Source organism: Monodelphis domestica, chromosome 2 (assembly GCF_027887165.1).
Source record: "Monodelphis domestica isolate mMonDom1 chromosome 2, mMonDom1.pri, whole genome shotgun sequence".
NCBI lineage: Eukaryota > Metazoa > Chordata > Mammalia > Didelphimorphia > Didelphidae > Monodelphis > Monodelphis domestica.
The window spans coordinates 200,338,263-200,355,422 of NC_077228.1; the positions used below are offsets into that span (position 1 = coordinate 200,338,263).

Consider the following 17,160-nt stretch of genomic DNA (forward strand, 5'->3'; position numbering starts at 1 on the left):
GATTCTTGACTCCATTCATTTGGAAATCACACATCTTAGGGTTTCTTTCCAATCTGCTAAAGGAACAGAGACATCTGAAGGCTTTCCAAGCAAGGATTCTTCCCAACTGCACCCATTTTTACCTCAGTTATTTGAATATTTCAATACAAAAGGAATTTTTAATTTATTTTGATGGGTGGGGAAGAAATACATTCAAAGTCTCAGCTTGGTTCATTGCTTTGCTAGTGTAGACCAGAATTCACTTTGTGTGGGGTAGCTAGCCAGAGGAAGGAGGTGGTATGGGTTAAGTTTTAGGAGTCTTACTGAAGAAAAGAGGGAGGAGATGAGGGTACCTAAGGTTTTCTAGGAAACTAAAAGAGAGGTGATAGGATGAAAAATTATACCCATGACCAAATATTGGCCAGTTAGTATGCCTCACATTTAAAAACAAAACCAATAACCTGCCTTTGCCTCCACAATAGTTTGTGTTGTTTTGTTTTGATTGTTAGGGTTTGATGGTTGGGGGGAGTCTTTTTTTCCCCTAAGGAGAAAAAATTCCCTAGTTTGAGGCCCAGAACAAATAAGCACAGGGAGCAAAGGAGAGCTGAGAAAAAATTAAAGGAAATTTTTGATCAAGCCAACCCACTTCTTCATTGAACTTCCTCTGCTGTATTTTTCTTCTGACTTTGGCTGCGTAGGAGGAACCAAACTGAAGCAAAATCTACACTAGCAAAATGAAGGATTCCACTCATTTATCTGGACCATTCTAGACATCCCATCCCCAATATTTCAGAAGAAAACAAAAACAAGGTGAAGGTGATTATTTGGTTACTTTCCCTGAATCGGTTTCCCAGGGCATGTGCCTACATGTGGCATTTTGGAGTACTAGTAGCACCTTGGCAAACAGCTTTCATAGATCCTTTCCTTTTCATAAGCACAGACTGAGCAATGGAACCCATGAACCCATCATTGAGGCCTCAATTTTCTGGATAATTGTGGCTAAAGTGGATTTTATTGTTTATTTACTAAAGGCTGGGAAAAGCCAGGTGGTATCTTTATTCCTATTAGGAAAAAAGGAAGGAGATCCTGGGCACCAGAAAAATCAGGTCATTGGACTATACTTCCTAGATTGAGCTCATAACTGCTAATTCTCCATGATGCTCTATAGATGGAGAATGGGGGAGGTTGTTGGGTGGATAATTTCCTTCTCTTTCTTTAGAGAGGTAAAGAGATGGGATGGAGAAAGATAGAGGGAAAGGAATATACACAGGGGAAAGAGAGTCAAGTGCAAAGACCACAAAGACAAATTGGAGGGAGGGAGGGAAGGAGGGAGGGAGAGAGAGAGAGAGAGAGAGAGAGAGAGAGAGAGAGAGAGAGAGAGAGAGAGAGAGAGAGAAAGAGAGAACACTCATGAACAGTTTTCAAACAGGAAGCTATTTCTACCCACACAAACATGAATATTACAGGATATACAAGGAGCCCTGGGCTATCTATCCTCCCCCCTCCATTACAGTTGTCTAAGTCATTTATTTATCTCTTTGTAAAGCTATATATTTTTTAATTTAAAATATCATTATGGTATCTTCTTAGCCACTTCCCCATTTACCAACACTGTCCCTAGAAATGGTTGGAATCCAAGACTAGTGACCAAGACTATACAACTATCATATGGATGCAGGTTCTCCTAATGCCCTCAAAAGCATAAGAGAAATCTGAGGCCATGGCTGTTGTGCATATTGTCTGAGTGGCCATAGCCACTTCTATATAGTAAGTCATCTCCCACTGCTCTTCTGGTTGTATAGATTTCTGACCTTAATATAGCTTTGTGATAGTCCCAAACTAGGTAGTTACTGCATTCCCCAGTATAGATAGATAGATAGATAGATAGATAGATAGATAGATAGATAGATAGATGGGAAGTGTCTGAGGCCAGATTTGAATTTTGAATCTAGGACTTCCCATATCTAGGCCTGGCTTTTAATCCCCTGAGCCTTCTATCTATCTATCTATCTATCTATCTATCTATCTATCTATCTATCTATCTATCTCTATCTATCTATCTATCTATCTATCTATCTATCTATCTATCTATCTATCTATCTATCTATCTATCTATCTATCTAACTATCTATCTATCTATCTATCTATCTATCTATCTATCTATCTATCTATCTATCTATTGACAGGTCAACTTCTCCAATCAAAACACCAAAGAGGTGTAGATATAGAGATGTTCAGCAACAACTAGAAAGCTTTGCCTACCATATATTGCGAATTAAGGCTGTGTAGACATTGTTTCACTTTTTAAAGTCTGAATACTTCCTCCCCCAAGCTGTTTCTCCAGTCTAGGAAATCCGCAGGAAAAACGGAGATTGCGGAGTCAAACTATATAATTCAGGGCAGTGTTCCCTTCCCCAATTACACTTCATTAACTAAATTAACAAACAACTTGACCCAAAATAGGGTCCTGGGGGAAGAGGATTTAGAAATAATGTAATCCAAATACTGTGCTCCATTTCTCAGAGGAAAACAGGATTCAGATAAAGGAATGGATTTTAAACCTTTGAGATTATTTTCTGCAAATTAAAATCTTTGAGATTATTTTCTGCAAAATAGAAATAACAATCCCTGGTCTGACTATTTCACAGAGCTATTGAAGTGGGTTGATGAGGTACAGTAAATGAAAGTGCTTTCTAACGGCAAAGTGCTGTGCAAATGCAAACGATTGCTGTTGTAATTGATACTATGATCCAGATTATGAGGTAACCGCTGATTGCAGAAATGGAACGGAAGAACAGTGCTTCCGCTCCTTCTGTCCCGCTGCCCCAAAAGAGATCTCTTCTAACACTCCCCAACAGCTGTACGCCCAGCTCCTCTTCCTTCCCCATCTCCCACTCAGATCCCCGACCTCCTTGCTCACATATACACCCCCACGGGAGCTGGCCACGTCCTGGTCACAGAGATAACAGCGCTGCCAGGGGATCCGCAGCCCTGTTGTCGAGGCTTGTTTGTTTGTTTGTTTGTTTTTTTGGTTTGGGGTTTGGGGTTTTCACGTTCATTCTCCGGTTCTGGAACCAGATTTTCATTTGTCTATCAGTCAAGTTGAAGCTGCAGCTGATCTCTAGGCGGCGCTCACGAGTCAGGTACATACTAAAACGGAATTCTTTCTCCAGCTCCAAGATATGGTGATTGTAGTAGGGGCTCCGCTTTCTCTGGAAGCCCTTAAACTGGCTTAGCCGGTTGCCCCGTGGGATATCGCCTTTGGTGCCCTCTGCCAAGCAAGACAAATATAGTTAAGCGACTTGCGGGTAGAGGAGAAGGGCGTGAAAAGGGAAGGAAACAACAGTAGACTCCTAGAATGTCAGGGACAGGAAGAACCCTCCCCAAACTCTGTAGCTGAACATTCTCTTTTTACAGATGAGGAGACTGAGACCCAGAGAAGTAAAATGTCTTACTGATGTGGATGTGGACGGTGGCAAAAGCATTGCACCTGAAGTGAAAGGACTTTGGTTTGAATTCTTGTATGGCCTTGGGCAAGCCACTTCCTCACTCTCTGTCTTTTTCCTCCTCTATAAAATGAGATGTTTCAGAATAGATGGTGTTCCAGGTCCCTTCTCCATCCATAGATTCTACGACTCTGAGATTCCAGGTAGCAGAAAGGATTCAAACCTGAATCTTTTGCTTTCAGAGTTGGAGACTACTACATTTGATGCTCCCATCTTTTTGCAGAGAAAGACAGTGGCAACGATAGGGGAATAAATGGTTTACCAAAGGCCACAGAACAAGAAAATCTAAAACTTCAGAGTTAGATCTCCCGAGAGGGATAGACCATCACCACCACTTTACAATCCATCCTCAAAGAGGAGAATTACTTCAATAAATGGAGCCTTCTCTTTAAATAGAACCTGTTTACAGAATAGTTAATTTTTTCTACATGGCAAGTGCTAGGAATTTTTATAAAACTATTAAAAGAATCCTTATGGATATGGAGCTCAGTGCTGTTGGGAGAGGGCAGTTGAGAAGGAAGGAGAATATAACTGGAACTCAGAACAGAGCAAGGGAGAAAACTCCTGGAAGAAGCCCTTGGGGAATGCTGACAGGATAGAGGAGCAAGTGATGAGTGGACAGAGAAAATATCCTATTCTAATGATATTGTCTCTAGGTCCAAGAAGTGGAGATATGACTAATGCCTCTTTTCTTCCTTCTTCTTAAGATAACAGGAACTTGTGCTGACACCCAGAAATTATGTCAAGGTAGGAAGAGGGTCAGTATCTTATGCTCTGGATTTCCTTTCCAAATTGACATGGATGGTTCCTAAGTGGATAGGCACTTGACCTAAAAGTCAGGAAAAGTGAGGAACTTTACCTGTTCCTGCAACCTATTTTCCAGACTTCTGAGGCTCACTCCCTCCCAGGATCCAGATAGACTGGAGAGAGGACAAGATAAGGTTCTTCTGCCTACTACTGTAATCTCTCATTAACTTTTTTTTAACCCTTATCTTCCATCTTATTGGTTCTAAGGCAGAAGAGCAGTAAGGGGGTACATATGCAATGGGGGTTAAGTGGTTTGTTCAGGGTCATACAAGTAGGAAGTGACTGGGACCAGATTTGAACCCAGAACCTCCTGACTCCAGGCCTGGCTTTCTATCCACTGAGCCACCTAGATGCCCTCTCTTCTTTCATTTTGAGAGTTGACATTCACTGTGCAAACCCTGAAGAGTGAATCCACCTCCATTCAGTTCATTCCTGGACCCCAAAGCAAAAGGTGAACAGGATCTCTCAAAGTAAAAAGAACTAAATTAGAATTGTTGGGAAGAGGTCAAGTGAAGTGGCTGAGTAAGCTAAATAAGTGAGAACATATGGGTCCTACAGCAGTAAGGAACTGGGATGGTTGGGGCTATTCTGAGTTTTCAAAAAAAAATGAATATAATTCAGAAGTATTTTCTAATCAGAGGAAAGGTCTCTCTTCCCTAAAATCCCAGCATAAACATCAGCACATCCCTTCTGGCTCCTTAGCTATTCCTACAGATACCTAATTTTCATACTGAAGATCAAGGAAATGGAGAGATCTTACAGATGTATGTGTACTCACATTGTTATATCAGCAGTGCAAAAGGAAGTAAAAAATTGAGACATTTATCAGAATAATTAAATGCAAACATCTTTTTTCCTCAATTATTTGGCTCTTTCAGGCAAACTTGTTTCCAGCACTGACTACTCTGTTGAATAATCTCAGTTCTCTACATAGTTTGAAGGAATGACATGAGTCTCTTAGTTATGTGGTAGGTAAAATCTCTAAGAGACAGCTGAGTTGCACAGTGAATAGAGCACTAAAGCCTAGAGTCAGGAAGACCTGAGTTCAAATTCAGCTTCAGACACTTACTATGTAACCCTGGGCAAATCATTTAACCCTGTTCACTTTGGTTTCCTCATCTGTAAAATGAGCTGGAAATGGCAAGGCATTTCAATCCCAAATGGGGTCACAGAAGAGTCCAACATGATCAAAACAAATGAACAACAAAATCTATACACCAGATTTTCAATTTCCTAATTCCTAATTTTCTTCATTTCTTTTTCCTAGTAACAGGAGGCTTCTGTTTGAACATGGAACACAAAATCAATAATCAGGTTAGTTATATAGAATCAACACCCTATGGGGGTACTTAAGAAAGAAGTAGAGTGTATGGGTCATGTGGCCATCATACTCTCGGTTTTTTCCCCCACAGTATCCCCTGATGATAGATGGGCTTGAATAGCAGACAGGTCTTAAAATCAGGAAGATCTGAGTTCAAGTGCTACTTGCTATATATACAAACTGTATCCCAAGATGAACCCATTAATTTCCCTGCCTTCAGGCAACTCTTAAAACCATTAAGTTAGGTAGGAGTTGTTCCTAAAAGGAGGCAATGTTTAAATCAAAAGTCCATAGTCCTCCCACATGGAATGAAGCAAAGACTGTTTCCCTTAAAATATTTCCCCCCAAAGTCCCTGACACTGGAAACATTAATGGTCCATGTCTACACCCACAGAGTAAATGGGAGAATTGAGACAATTAGCTAGAACATTTACTCAGACACAAACCAACTTGAGACTGAAATGCCCTTTGATGGAGAGAAGAAAAAATATGTGTGTTTCGGGGTGTTCTCTCTCCCCTGGAATTTTTTAGACCACGGCTTCAATTACCCACTTCCACTGACGAACCTAGGTGTGAGCACATCTCCCTCTTAGAAAAAGTGTGTGTGTATGTGTGTGTGTGTGTGTGTGTGTGTGTGTGTGTGTGTGTGTGTAGAATCATGTACCCCTGAGCCGAGATTCATGCTTGTATGGAATTATTTGGGAGGAAAATTAATGAATGATTTCATAATGGTGACTCTGAAGACAGCCTGCAGGGACAAATATTCATTTCCTGCCTAATTTCAGCAGAGACTCATTTTAAGTGAGAGGAGTAAATCCTGGCGCTTTCCTGCAGTGACTCAGCCTGTGTTTACCCAACAGCAAAGCATCGGAATGGACAGGGAAAGGTTCAGCCTGAAACCCCTTCAGTGTCCTCTGGACAAACACAAACGAATTTTTCCTTGGAGGTGACTTGATTATTAACTCTTTTCGAGGACAGTTAGGGCTCTCCCAAGCCGGAAGCGCACCTCCCGTGATGTGGAAAGGGGGACGAACCTGCTGTGGTTGGAACTTCTGGCCAATCCCAGGGAATGCCACGTGTGTCGCCTACAGTCCAAAGTCCTACTCTGAGGAACTGAGAGGGGGAGGCCGACGGGGGGTGGGAAGGAAGGAGTCCCCTGCTTTGTTTGCCAAAATGAGGCCAACTCCACCACGGAGATCCCATCCCTAGCTTGGTGACTCCCAAACCAGTGGGGGCTGGGGGCAGGGGGCCGGATGAGTAAAGGAAGGGCAGTCAGAGAAATGGCTGGAGGCTGCTGAACCTCTGTCGGAAGTTCTCAAATGCAAGAAATTAGGTTGTTTGTTTGTTTGTTTGTTTTTAATTAGCAAAGTACTGGAGCACTAGAGGGAGGAAGAAAAACCGGGATATATTTTCTTCTGCTCTAATTAAAGTCCATTTAGGTCAGGTGCTCAAGGCCGAAGAAAACCAATTCATGTAGTTGGGGGCTTTTCTTTTTTTACCGGAGTAAGGATAGAGGGCTTAATCACCTACCCACCCATCATACATTTCACTTAGCGGCGTAGAAAGCCAATTTTGGGGAAAGCTCATGAGCACGGAAAATGATAGAATTATTCCAATGGGTTTTTTGCCCATCAGGAAACTGAGGCCCACAACTTGGAAATAATTAGTTCATTTGAGCAGCAAGTTAAGGACAGGGAGAAGTCCTGACTCCGGTCCAGATCGGGGTTTCTTCCTCTCCTCCGCCACTACACCACAAAGGCTAGCACACTGAAAGAACTGGGAGAACTGAGAGAACAGTTAAGGTCTTGCATGCCCCCAAAACTTTTCTAAATATCCAGGTTGATACACACAGGTAGACCTTTTCCTTGAGGGAAAGAGGGAGTTGCTAGTATTGACCTGAACTCGCTGGATCACTGCCTTTTCCCGGGCACTGTCTAGACTAAGCCCTAGAAAAGGAAGCGAGTCTCTAGCTGACGCCTAGGAGCCGAACTTGTAATGGCTGCAAGGAGTCTGGTTTTTATGTCTTGGTGCTGAGGCGATCCAGATGCGCGGCTTTTCAATTTCACAAATGGAGCAAGGAGGCGGGGGAGCCCGGTACGGCTTCCAGGAAGATGGAGAAAGGTACTTATTTGCATAGCCTATTTGCATCCGGAGAGGAACCCAAGAGAGGTGGAAGAATAAGCTTTGCTTTTCTTCCTTAACCTCCTCCTTTCAGAAAAAAACAAAGCTTTACATTTCCCCAAGAACCCTAAGCGGGCAGGTGATTGGAAGAATTCAATCAATCAACCGGTCGAAATGGGATGGGGTGAAATCCATCTTAGCTACTAAAGAAAACGATTCCACGTATAAGCCAAGGTTATACGTGGAATCGTTTTCTTTTCAACAGGTGACATTGGCATCCGGTAGACAGTTCTGGACATCTACTTTGGGGAGGCCAAGGCGGGTGAGTTAAATGAGGAAATACAGATGGCCAATGTGATGTTTCAAGTCCTAGATCAGATTCTTGGCCGCCTAAATTTTGACCAATTTGGACTAAGCCAAAGCGGTAACCCCCTTGGCAAGCAGAAGCCTCTTAATTTAGCCCCAAGTAGAAGAACCAAAGACTCATAAAATGGAAGGAATCTTAGAGATGAGGACCTTGAGGATACAAAATATGAGTCTACCAAGGTCATGTAGCAAAATCTTTCATACCCTGATCAGAAAAAGATCCTAGGAATGTCCTATCTAAGAGAGTGACCCATACAAGAAAAATGGTGTCAATTTTGAGGGAAAGAACTGGAAAGGCTATCTTTGACTTGCTGTCAACAGTGGCACATCTAAAGCCTTCATCTCTACAGGCGGGTCTCTGCCAACTTTCCAATTCAAATCAGACTCAAGTTTCCTTTTGCTCTGGTTATCTCCAGGCACAGCTGGGGGATAGGCTGGGCTGAGGCTGTACAAACTTTCTAAGAATGCCCGAAGCATGGCCCTAATATTAAAACGTTTATTTTTTAAAGCTTTCAGGCACTTTGTGAATCAAAATATCCTGAGGAAACACAGAAGGTGCAAGAAAGATGAAATAAAAGTTGTATTTGTATATTTGTATTTCCACATATATCTTATGTGTACAAATGAATTACATATATATTTTATCTGGCTGGCCTGACTCTGAGTGGTTACCCTCCCGATAATAATAATAATAATAGAGGTTGAATGTGAAGATGAACCTTTAGCAAGTATTCGTGCTTTCCCCCTTATTAAAGGCAGCCCCTTTGGCAATGCGTGTAGTACTGAACAACAGTGAAGTATATAAATGTGTGTACATAGCTGTATATATATGTGCATACACACACAACTGACATATAGCATAGATCTTCTACTAAAGCTCTATAAAATGAATCAGAAAGGGTAGTAACCCTGAGCTTACCAAGACTCTATCAGGTGGCTCTCATGCTCTACTAAATTGGAGGTGCTTTGTGTTAGTGAGGTCTGTACATTTAAGGGGGGCTCAGCATCAGAGAGTGAGACATCAGCATATTATTATTATTATTGTTAACTTTATTCGGGCCACAGAAATATCCACAAAATCATGGAGGGGATGCATGCAGATGGGAAAACACTGGTGTGTGTATACATATGTGTATATATATATAAATATATATCTATATATATATATAGTGAGAAGTCTGGTTTAGAGAATAGAGGGAGGTCATAGAGTCAGGATGGCCTGAGTTCTAATCCTGCCTCTGACATTCAAATTGTGTGATCCAACATAAATTATTTAAATTCTCAGTGCCCCCAGCAATTCTACAAAGCTCTAAATCACAGTCAGATTACAAATCAGCATCAATAAAAAATTTCCTTTACTGGTAGGTAAAAGGTAAACCAATGAATTAACAGGTCTAGAAATATATATACATATGTGTGTGTGTTTTGTGGGCATATACATGTGTATATATAATTACCAAGGAAATCTGTGTATATATACATATATATCTTATAACTATATTTCTCTTGTGGATAAGTATAAGCTTAGTTCTTATATAACTGCATTCATAGTAAATTATTAACAATGAATAAGATATAGTCATATATAACTACATGTGCTGCTACACTGTGAGATCCTCACTAGAGGCTTGAGGTCCAGGATACACTTAAAAAGCACACTTCTTCCTATGTCTGGACACAGGAACAGAACACAAAGACACCTGTATTGAGGATTCTAAATGTTGCCTCTGGTTCTGTAGAGAATTCCTTGAACTTGAAACGGAAGGAATCTCCATGTGTTCTGACCTCAGTTGTATTTAACATCTCTCTGTGTTTGTCCATTTGTAGGCACATAAGCTCTCCCCAACCTTATCTCCTAGTTTCAGTCTTGTGGTGGTTTAGCCTCCCAGAGAGCCAAAGGCCCAGATAGTGGCATACTGATTTTCGCCTTGACTTTAAGGATTTCCAGGACTAGAAACTGGAAACTAAGAGAAAGAGCTAAAGGGAGGAGAGAGACCCATACATTAATAGAAATTAGAAAAAGAAAAGATGGTAGAAATCGAAAGACAGGGCAAGAGGAAAGGCCCGCTTGGCAGCTAGCTTGGGGAAAAATATCAACAAAAACCTTGAGCTAAGTAGGCGGCTGGACCCAGCAGGAGCTCCAGGCACTCTGGGAGGGCCAGGCCAAGCCTTGGTTGCATTTCACCATCATTATTATTATTTTAATAGCCTCCTCACATACACACACCCCTCCCCATCCAAACAGGCCAATTAAAGCTCCTCTGGCTCCTTAATGGCATCTGATTAATAGCCCAGTTTAGGGCCAATGAAGTGGCCAGGACTGCAGGGACAGTACAGATTTTTAGCTTGTTTATTTAGTTTTCCTCTAAAGAGGTTGAAATGAGTCCAAGGAAGGGAAAACAGAGAGTCAGAAAAGGAACAGAGAATGATAGCTACTCTTCACTTGCTGAATTTCCTTGCTTTAGCTAACTGCTACCAGGTGGCCTTTATTTGTGGTTGTCAAGAAAGGGATTGAACCGGCTCTAGGCTTTCTTGCAGAAAGCATGAGAAGAAAGCCTACCCACCAATCTGGGCACCTGGGGAAAGAGGGATTGTAGGAAAGAAAACCTGTACACAAGTTATTTGTCTGGCAGCCTTTAAAATGTTGGTCTTTAACATCCCACCTAGGGCATCTGCAGAGGGGGTTCTCTAGCCACAGAACTTTCCTATGCTTCATTCCTCCTGCGGCTAGAGAGAGTCCTTTCCTCTTCCTCCTTTTCCTTCTACCACACTATTGTTTACAGGTCACCCAAGGATCCTCTTAGAGCCTTGGCAGTGAGGGGTAGGGAGGAGATAGACATTTCCCCCCCTTTCACAAAGTCTCTGGCCTCCTCCGAAGATTAGTGATCACAAACATGAAAAAACTCCGAAGTTCCTTCTCTCAAGTTCTTCTCCTCTAAGAGCAAGACCACAATATTATTTTTTCCCTTAAAAAGAAACATCTGGATTTTACTGAGAAAACTCCGCCTGCGTGGGAGTTGAACTAAGGGTTCCTTACTCTCTAAGTCACCAGACCTGGCTCTCCAGGAATCCCCTGCTGCAGCTAGGGTAGTTAGAGTGGTGAGTGGGTGTGGAAACGTTTCCCTAGCTTGGGACTTCCTCTCCAGCTCCGACTTTGTAGCCTCCAGACCTCGCTAGGGGATCTCCCGGCCTCTGTCTATTCCCTCTTGCATTCGGCTAGGCAACAGGGGAGTTCTGGCCTGTAGTGTGCTCGAGGATTTCAGCCCCACTTCCCAAACCCGTGGCCGTGCGGGCCACTCAATTTTACTGGCTGGTCTTCGAGGCCCGAGAAGTCTTGGAGTTGTCAGGCTTCTCTGGACCCCAGGCCATTTCAGCCCCGGGAAGATGAGCGCGGACCTCTCCAGACTACAGTCCGCGGCGAACCTGGAGAAGAAAATGGCACCAGGACCTTGGAGTTTTCCAAGACAAACCCACAGAACGAGTGTGGGTTCTTCTCTCGCTGCACATACAGGCAAGAACTGAGCATGTTCTCCCCCACCCCGCTACTACCTTACCTTCTAGTACAAAGGAGGTGAGAAAAACCGCATTGCAGTTTGGCTGATTATTTAATGCGCCAGGTGGGAGGGGTAGTGGAGAAAAGAAGAGATTCAAGTCGAGGCAGGAAAGGGAATAAACTGAGTCTGGAGAACCCTAACGCCTAGGTTCCTGCCAGGAAAGCTCACATAAGTGAAGATCTGAGGAGATTTGGAATGCCATCGTCTAGTACATTTTTTCCTTTCCTTTTCCTTTCTCTCTTTCTCCCTGTCTATTTCTTTCGTTTGTTTTTGTTTTTCTAAAATGGACTGGATCTCTGGAAATTAATAATTTATTTCTCAGAAAAGTACAAACAGCTTCCGGCTCTGTGGCCAATCGCTGATTGACTTTTCCTATACAGCCCATCCCCTGGTGTCAGTTTTGACGGAAATTGGTTTGCAGAGGGTTGAAAATTCCTTATTCTTCAATATCTGAATAGCTTCAATTAGGGCTTCCTCCGCAACTGGTTACTGTCCAAATAAGATTCAGAGAGCTCGATGATCCCCTTCTTCTAACCCAGTAAGATCTATTTTAGCACCTCCTCTCCCAGGAGGAAGATCTTGGACCTTGCAGAAGTTTAAGAAAGCAAAAACTACCTTTCCCTGTTTGGGAAACTGGAATCTTCTTGTTTGAGAAAGAAGGACCTAGTTCAAATCTAGTCAATCCCTGAGGAAGAGAGCAGAATTGCTATTCTGTTTACTTATTATTCCTTCAAGAGCCAGGTTTGGTCCTGAGACCTGCTAGGGTCTCTATTGTCAAAGAAACAGAAGCAAACTGAAAAATGAAAGCAACCATCTTTAGGCACTTCATCCAATTTACCAAGGATCTTTCTTTGATTTTCATAAGGTTGTGTAAGTACTTTTGGAGCAATTCACTTCCTTCTTTCTTCTTCCACCTCTTCCCATCCACTTTCACACCACCCAGGGTCCAATGCCATGTATGAAGGGATTGTATTTCTTAAATTTCCTTCTAGCTATGCTAGAATGCTATCTTGGCACATGATTTTTAAGAGGTGGGAAAGGTGCAATCAAAAGGAGGAAAATAATCAGCCATAAGTCTGGACACCATACCCTTTCCAGTCCAAAGACCTTTCAGTCTAGCAGAAAAAAAATTCCCCTCTCTATTTGGGTCAATTTGGACCAATTAAAACCACACTGCCAACTCTTTTGAGTCTGGAGTAATCCCGGCTAAAGGGAGAGCCTGGTGGTAGCAGAATGCTATTTCTGACTAAATTATATAGCTTTGAGTCCTAATGCTCCACTTCCTTCTGGAGTTGAGAGTGTAATCATATAATTTAGTTGAAAACAAACAAACATTCCCAAAAAAACTGAACCCCTTAGTTAGGAGAGATAAGCACATTGAATCCCGGGTGGGCCGACAACCTGGACAAAATTATTAGGGTTTAGTGGCACTGGTATGGACAAGTCTTATTATCCCACCTTTCCTCTCTAGCTTCCTGCTTCTCCCCATTCTACCAGAGAATTTATCAAAGAGACCGGAAAAAAGGGAACAGTCCTTGAAGCTGGGAAAGAAAAAGTTCCTGTGGGCTGGAGAGAGAAAGCTCATGTGGGCTGGAGAGAGAATTGGAGCCAGTGGCCTTTTTCCTTTGACTACAAGGTCTAGCCTATACCTACTCTGTTTTAGCTGGGGATTCGAAAGAGAGAGGAGAAAAAGTAAATGAACTTTTGGAAGACTAAACTCTCAAGGTCTGTGGAAGAGAGGAGACCAAAACAAAACCCTCTAATCAGCAAGAAAGATTTCTTTGGAAAAAGAAAGTTTTCTTTTCTGCTCAGGCATTCCCTTCAATTTGGACTGTGAATTACTTCCCTCCAAGACACTGGATTTGGAAAATAAAGTAAAATGGAGAAAACTAGAGAGAACTAACCCAGTTAAGAAACATCATGTGGGAGCAGAAAGGACTTCTTGGAAATGATCTTTGAGAGGCTCTCAAACTCTGGTTTTAAGCAAAAATAAAGTTTCCAGATTCTTTTCAGTATCCCCTTTGGGAGGGCCTTAGGGAATTTCAGTTGGTTTTCATTCCAGGGATTGGCATTGGCTTGGAGCAGAGTTAAGTCAGACATGCAGCTGGTTTCTGGACTATAAAGTAAACTTTTAGGCCAAAGGGAAGAAGAAACCCAGATCCTTCCTCCCTAACCTTCTGGATAGTAAAAGAAGGGGGCAGAGGGTTCTGCAGCTCCCCAGAAATAGATTTAAATAAGGAGAATTATTAATTTTTTTAATCAAGATTTTTTTTTTCATTTCAGGGATTGGGGTGAGGGGTGATAGGGTCAGAGAACCAAGAGGCTGAAAACCTTTCCCAACTTTCAGTGCAGGTTGAAAGCTTTGCATGTTTAGGTATCAACACTAAAAAATTTCAAACCTCTCTAGATCACCTCTGACAGGAAGAATATCAGAGCAAGCCATATTAAATCGAAGTGAGATATTAATGTTCCAGCAGAGAATGTAATCTATTCTATCAAGAGAAGCATTTCTGTATCTGACATAACCTATAAATGCATACACATATCCACATTATGTTATATATGTACACCAAGCCCCATCAACCCAATGCTTCCCTACACAAAGACTCCGAATCAACAAACATGACTCCTTAAAAATAGTAGCTGCCCTAAATATATGCCTCACTTGAATTCCACAAGGCCTTGTCTGTATTATATCATGTTCATACTTAACTATATAACCGTCTTCTTTCTACTGCTAAAGAAACCTGTTTGCATCTAAATAGGGATGTAAACCTGCCCAGCCCTCTCCCTCTCTATACCCTTCCAAGCCCCATCCGACACCCGTAAATATAAGGGTCCATGGTTCTCATTATGACCTTCAACTTAAATGGCTATGTTGGGGACCCATTCCACCCCGGTATAGACCTAGGAATGCTCCTCGAGCAACCCTGTCCCTTCCACCCCACCCGAAAGACTCCTTCCAGCTCACTAACACAATCCTAGGACAGGAGAGGCCTGAGCCTCCTTTCCACCCGGGTCTGGCGAAGGTTCTCCCGGGCCGACTAAACCATTAACACCACCCCGTGGGGGAAAACAAAACAAAACAAAACAAAAAAACATGGAGGAAAGTCTAGGAGCCGGAAAATAGACACTGCACTTTAAGCGATATTTACAGGCAAAAACCAACCAACCAAAAAAACAAAACAAATATCCTCCCCAATCTCCACCCCGGCGGCATCCCCAACATCTCATCTCCTCGAATGTTTGAGGAAACGAGTTCTATGTCTCCCAGCACTAGCTTTGAACTCGGGGATTGCAGTTGATAAGATCGAGGCTATGAAGCCTGTCTGAAGCCCAGCGGGGAATGGAGAGGGAGGAAGGTAGAGATTCCCTTCAGAAGAACCCTCCCTATCTCCCCATCGCTCGTACGGTCGTAGTCTTAGACTAGGGGAGAAGGGGGCAAGGCGAAATTTTCTTTGGCAAGTAGATCCTGATGCTACGGGGAGAGGCGGGTCCATTGGTCCCCAGTTCCTTTCTCTCCTCTTTCCCCATGGACATTAGGGCCAAAGAAGAGGGCTCGGATCTGCCCTCGATAGCCGAGGAAGCTCTGGCAGGAAAGGAGAGGTGATGGCGGCGGGTTAGGCCTGGGGCTCAAGGTTACAGATGTAGATTTAAGCGAACTGAAGACACCCCCGTCCCCATACACACACACTTTCCTCCACACCATTCATCCTTGAACCCCACCTCTGCTCTGTCCCAGCAGTTTTCGCTAGCCCAGAGGCAGCTGATTCCACGTCTTCGAGTTGGGGGTGGGGAGCGGAGGGCGGGGTCGGAGCAGAAAGCCCGTCTTTCCCCCCACCCCTACCAACTCTATGCCAATATCCGCATAAGATCTGCCCAAATACCCCTTACCTGCAGCACCCGCTAGGTCTTTCAATCCTTTAAACCCTGGAGGGGAACCCAGGCGTCCGGCTCACGTAATCTTGTCCCCAGCAGCAGAGATTAGAGAGAGGAGGTGGAGCGATTGCCCGAGGCTCTATAGTCTGGAGGCTTTGGCTCCCAGCCTTGGGTCACCGTCCCTTGCTTCCTCCCCCTCCCCTTTATGACTCCACTCTGCGCAGTGTCAATGTCTGAGGCGACGCTGCCGCCGGCGGGATGGACAGAAAGGGGCCCAACTAGTTGGACAGCTCATCTGGCAGGCTAGTAGGGGAAGGGGAGGGGTTGAAAGCAGGGCCCGGGTAGGTCCCAGCTCTCTTCCTAGGCCCCCTTCCCTCCCTTTGGCGGCTGCTGTCTCTGGTTGAAGGGACTTCACCTTACCACCCTTTCCATTTCCCCTTTCCCGGGTCGAGGTCGGGGGTCAGACAGGCTTAGAGTCGGTTGCGCTGAGACAGTCCAGCTTCCAGACCGACCTTCTAGGCTAGGCTCTGGCTGAGGGTTTTTATGAAAGTGCGATCCCTCTATCCTAAAGCTCAGCCACTCTAATGTATCATCTTACTAATGTATTTAAGGAAAGGCGTAAAGACAGGTCCCCGAGCCCTAAAGAGAGTAGAGAGAGTAGGGAAAGGGAGTGGTCTCGTGTGTGTTGGGGGAAGGGGAGGGAAGGGAGGAAGTAGGAGGGAGGAAAAGAGGGAGGGAGGCAGAAACAGAGACACAGACTAAAAAGAGCAAGCAGATAAACACCCACTGCTTAGGGGATTCCTAGAGACAGCAAAAGAAATGGAAGTTGGGGATGATGAGAGACAGAGAGTCAGACAGAAAAACAGAAAGAGAAGCAAGCAGATAGGTATCTACACCTTAAAGTGTGGGGAGAGACAGACAGACCCAGATGGAGGAAAGAAAGAAGCAACAGGCAAGTGGATAGACCCCTACACCTTAGGTGATTCCTAGAGCAAGAGAAAGCAAAAGAAGTGGGATGGAGGAAGGGAAGAAAGAAGAGAGGAAGGGAGGGGGGGAGAGAGAGATATATAAAGAGAGGGGGGGAGGGAGAGAGAGTTAAGTTAGTTTAGTTAGTTAAAAAGCACTGGAGAGCTGTGAAAAAAGACATGAACATTAAAATGTATCTGTGAAAAGACCAGAAGCCCCTGAAAGCAGAAAGCAGAGAGGGCATACAGACTGGGAACCCCACTCTTCTTAAAATTCTAGATTCCCCTTCCCTCTACCTCCAGCCCAGAATGTTTTACCAAGCCTGGAGCTTGAAAGCAGTGGTACCTCAGCCATAGACTATTTACTTAATCTCAGTTCTATGTTCTAGGCCCCACAGTCTTTCATTCCCCTCTCTTTGAGGGGTCTGAAGAATATCTGATAACTGAAGGTAATCAAAGTTATATGAAAGGGAACCCTTTCACATAATTTGGGGTTACAAGTTCAGTTGCTCAGTTGTGTCTGACTGCAACCTCTTTTGGGATTTTCTTGGCAAAGATATTGGAATGTTTGCCATTTCTTTCTCTAGTTCATTTACAAATGAGGAAACTGGGGCAAATACGTTTGTAACTGGCCCAAGGTAACACAGTAAGCATTTGAGGCT

At 43.5% G+C, this 17,160-nt stretch overlaps 1 long non-coding RNA gene across 1 annotated transcript; it reads right to left on the reverse strand.

The window, feature by feature from the left end:
* Window positions 1–960: 960 nt before the first annotated feature.
* On the reverse strand, window positions 961–16,061 carry LOC107648870 (uncharacterized). Its single transcript, XR_462121.3, has 3 exons — window positions 15,549–16,061; window positions 2,900–3,250; window positions 961–1,192 (listed from the first exon to the last, which is right to left on the reverse strand). It is a non-coding gene; the product is annotated as an uncharacterized LOC107648870 (long non-coding RNA).
* Window positions 16,062–17,160: the final 1,099 nt, after the last annotated feature.